This window comes from Nannospalax galili, unplaced genomic scaffold (assembly GCF_000622305.1).
Source record: "Nannospalax galili isolate Female #2095 unplaced genomic scaffold, S.galili_v1.0 scaffold1892, whole genome shotgun sequence".
NCBI lineage: Eukaryota > Metazoa > Chordata > Mammalia > Rodentia > Spalacidae > Nannospalax > Nannospalax galili.
The window spans coordinates 1,212,372-1,217,420 of NW_008331144.1; positions in this window are offsets into that span (position 1 = coordinate 1,212,372).

Sequence of the window (5,049 nt, forward strand, 5' to 3'; positions counted from 1 at the left end):
CAAAGCCCTAGAACCCATGTCTGTGATCTCAGGGCTCCTAAGCTGAAATGGGAGGAAAAGACAGTGGAGTCGCCAGAAACTTGGAGGCTAGTCAGCCTGGTGTATGCAAAGCTAAGTGTCAGAGAAGCCCTATCTCAAACAAAGTTTGACACTTGAGGTTGTCCTTTGGCCTCTGTATGTGCACTGGCACACACACACACGTCTGCACATGCACACACACACACACACACACACACACACACACCACAGAGAGAGAAGATTTAAAAAACAAAGAATGTCAAATGTTGAATGAGATCACTTAAGATTAGTCTTGTTAGGTGTTGGCAAATATTCAACCAGAGGTTTTCTTAAAAAGAAAAAAAAAAAGGGCAAACCCTAAAAACCTAATCGCAGTGAGTCCCAGTTTTCCATTGCTTCACCAGGAACAATTTCTAGCTGAGCTGAGGACCACTGGATACAGACTTAGGAAGAGATGTGCACTGCTGGTTTCTCAAGTGCAAGCCAGCTCCCACCATACCAGCAGTCCAGGTCCCCTGACCCATCTTTTCCCAGAATGGTCAGGGCCCGAGCCATGTGCTAACAGCTAACATCTGTATCACTTCAGGTTATGATGCACATCTGAGGCTTTGACTGTATTTTACCTTGGTCTTCTGGTGGTCAGAGGGTTTGGGATGTAGGGAAACTGGGTGTCAACGTAGTAAAACATATTCACCGGGCTCATCATCAGGGCTTGAACCAGGATCTTCAGAGGGCAGCTGTGACCTCTACTGGCATCCACAGCCCCCAAGAATGCTTCCTGAAGGAGTGGGTGAAAGGTAATGAGCAGATGGGGTGAGCAGGAAGAAAAGGCAAGAGGGATCCTCACTGAAGAGCTTAAGGTTGATGGCACATGGAAGGTATCATGAACCCCCAAACTTATGAAGCCATTTAGTTCAGGGTGCTCTACCAGAGAATCTCCTAATGCAAGGATCTAGCTATGGAAATTCCCAACTCCACTGCAGCATTCACTGAAGGAGCTAAAGGAAAGGAAAGCACCTGAAATACCTAACCCCAAGGAACGCTGGTCGGATAAGCTACAGGACAGGCCAACGGCTGAGTGATGTGCTACTTCCGAAAGTCCTGACCTAAAACACAGTGAGCAACTGAGGAGATGCAACACACTGTTCTTAAAGCACATTACGTAACAATATATGCAGTGTGACTCTGTTTCTGTGAAAATGGAATAAGCAGACAAACACTGCCAAGGCGTATAGGCATAGACAGGTCACCAGGGATGTAAGACTTCAAGACCCACAGGCTGCTGGCCAGCAGAAGGGTGGGTGATAGACACCTGCATTTTCTTCTCTACGTAGCCTATAGGTTCCAACTTTTCTACAGCGTGTTGTTTTTATCATCATAAAGTAATAAATGGATTGGGTTTGTCTGTTCTAATTCTGTGGTGCTGAGGATTAAACCCACGGCCTTGCACATGTTAGCTATAGCCGTGAACCAGATTTTTAATTTTTTTCTACATCCATTTAGGGGTGTGTGTGTGTGTGTCTGAAAAGTCAGAGGACAACTTGAGTTAGTTCCCTCCTTTCATGGTAGGTCCTGGGGACTGGACTCAGGTTATCAGGTTTGGTATCAAGCACCTTTACCCACTGTACCGTCTCACAGTCCTACACCAGATTTTTTTTTTTTTTTTAAGACAAGATCTCACTTTGTAGCCCTGGTTGGTCCAGAACCACTATGTAGACCAGCCTAGCCACAGATTCAGATTTCTGCCTGTCTCTGCCTCCTGAGTGCTAGGATTAAAGTCAAGTACCACAAAGTCCAGCTAGATCAGATTTTATTTATTTTATTTTATTTTATTTTATTTTATGTGTATGCGTGTATTGCCTGCATGTAAGTAAGTGCACCCATGTCATGCAATGCCCGCAGAGGTCAGAAGAGGCTGTCGGATCCCCTGGGACTAAAGTTATGGACAGTTGTTAGATGCCATGTGGGTGCTGGGATTCGAACCCAGGTCTTCTGCAAAAACAACCAGTGTTCTTAGCCACTAAGCCATCCCTCCAGCCCCTAGATCAGATTTTTAAATCTAGATATTCAAAGGTTGAGAAGACACTGGGAAGAATCGGTGAGGTAAACTGCTGGAAAGGCAGCCTCTGGGGTGCGAGTCTACATCTCCCATGTCTTGCAAAAAGATGTCAAGACTCTCCTATGGTACCATGTCCCCTAGGCACGTACACACACACACACACACACACACACACACACACACAGATGTAACAATACATGCCTGGGTGCCATCCCCCCCCCACACTCCTTCAGCAGGCTGGCCTTTCAGTCTTATATACTGCTCTGCCTCGGCCAGGTGGGGCCAGTGCACGTGAGGTCAGCCAATAACGCACAAGTACCTACTCATGTATACAGTTTACCAGGGGCTTCACATACAAGACCACAGATGCCCATCAATTCAAAAATGTAGCAGCAGCATTTTACAGAGAGGAAACTGAAGTTCAGGGTCCCCCAGGCAGCAAGGCATCTGAAATTGGGAATACAGCCTGAGATCGAACAGAACTCTCTACAGATGCTTAAGATGGCCTGACCAGCAACTGGCCTTGCCCATCGCTAACTGTGAATCCTAATAAGAATAAATAACAATGTAAAAAAATAATTTTCCCTATCAACCTACTTTCATTTACACAGGTTTAAAATGAAACACATCACCAGTCCCGATTTGAGAATGTAAAAATATGGATATTTAATCATTTAAAAAAAAAAAAAAGAAAGAAAGAAAAGGAAAGGGGGGAGGAGCCAAACCCTCAGCTCTGAGCTCAACCCTCATTCACTGAAGTAAAAATAAAATGAACCTTCCCCCAGCACATTGTGCTTTAATGAAAAGTACCGAGCCGCTTTTCACTCCCACCCACCCCAGCCCACTTCGTTTAAATTTAGGCAACCACCAGGCGCACTGTACCCAACCACATTCTCTCAGAAGAAATCATGAAGTCCTCGGCTGGAGCACCCACACCTGTGCGCAGGAAATCAAGGCAGACCCAGTACACGGGGCCTGTCTTCCCTGGGCTGAAGGAAAGACCTTTTTTTTTTTATTTTTTTATTTTAACAGTCAGGTCTCTGACCTGGCTCAGCGTTGGGGAGCTATGTGATCCTGTGACAGGCAACTTTCCTTCTCTGGGTCTCAGCCACCCCTCTATACAGCCAGGGTAACTAACTAAAGAGACGGCTATGCCCAGCTGAAAGGGCTGGAGAGCTGGCTCAGTGGTTAAGAGCGCTTGCTGATATTGTAGAGGACTTGGGTTCAGTTCCCAGAAACCCCAATGGCAGTTCACAACCACTGGCTCCAGAGGCTCTGATGTCCTCTTCTGGCATCTACGGGCACTCCTGTGTGCACATCCATACATACTCGGCACATAAACATACACATAAAATAAATAAAAATAAATCTTTAAAAATGTACAACTCAAGGGTACCTAAGGTCCCTCAGAACTTGATGGAGTAACACTGGCACCTAGAGACTCAGACAGCCGGGATGGGAGGTGCTATCCTCCTTAGCTGCTAGCTCCAGATTCCACTCTAAGTGCTTCATTGACAGTAAGAGGGAAGGAGGGCTGAGCCAGCAGAGAGGCTTTAAGAAGGTGGGCCCTGATGGCATTTCTGTGTCAGGGTGGACTTAACTAACCTGAGTCCCTAGGCCCTTCTCAAGAATGACACCTAAGGTTATCCTCCAGTCACACACATAAACACACACAAACACATGAACACATATACACATCAATCAATAAACCAGTAAGTGCATTTTCCCCTCATTTTCCATTCTCAGGGAGGTAAGCTGGGTAAGTTAGTGCATATCTCACTTTTTGTGAGGAGTGGTTTGTGATAGGGTCTTGCTATGTAGCTCGGGCAAGCCTGGAACTTGTTTTGTAGAGCAGGCTACCCTAAACCCACATAGATCTTCCTGCCTCTGCCTCCTAGGTGCCGAGATTAAAGATGTGCTCCATCACACCCAGCTTTCTTATTTTTTAAACAGTCTCACCATGTAGCCCAGGCTGACCTCAAACTCACAACCCACTTGTCTCTACCTCCCTGAACCTGACTTTCTTGATTTATTTATTTATCTACCTATTTATTTGTTTATGTATTTAGGGGATTTCTTAAGACAGAGTCTGGTGTAGCCCAGGGTAATCTTGAACTCACTATGTAGCTGAGGCTGGCCTTGGACTCCTGGTTTTCCTGCCTCTACCTCCAAAGTGCTATGATTATAGCTATGCACCAGCACACCCAGTTCTCACACCTGGCATTTTAAGTGTGATCCCACCAGAGAGAAGAGACATTACTCACATAAAAACTTTCCCCAGTTTCTAGCTAAATCTGAGGCATTGCGGGCCCGAGAGCTAGCTAGAATCTCCCGCGGCCGAGCTGAAGTTTTCCTTCCTCTTCTCAGGAGAGTGTAGCGCTCTGTACTCAGCTCTCAAGCAGAGGCACAGGGCACACTGGAAAAAAGAGTAGCATTAAAATTCACAGCTCGTGGAGAACCTACAGCTTCACAGTAGAGGCCCAGAAGACTATTTGGTGCACCCCGAGACCCAACGTTTGACTGGGTTCTTTAACCAACTTATGGATCTTATCTCTGAAATCAGTGGACCTTGCCCATTTCTCACCTGGAACCTTCCAAACAAGCTGTTCCCAGAACTACATTCTAAGGACGCCTTTAGGAATTCAACAGGCAGCTAGAAAGAACCAGCAAAAGCAGGTTTGGAGGGGTCAGAAGGAACCACCCCTCAGTGTTCTAGTATGCTCAAACAGGAATGTGATTACTCAGCTGCAGGTGCTGGACACTAAACTTCCCAGACTTCCTTCACATGGGTTCTCACCTAGAACATACATGTACACATGCATGCATGCACATATGCACTCACACACATGGCCAAAACCCCAAATGCTGATCCTCCAAGGGCAGAATTTTCCAAAGCAAGTAATAGTGAGTTATAAACACTAAATTATCCAGTCTACCTCCCAAAGAAGGGGGATGATGGAAATTTCTTCCTT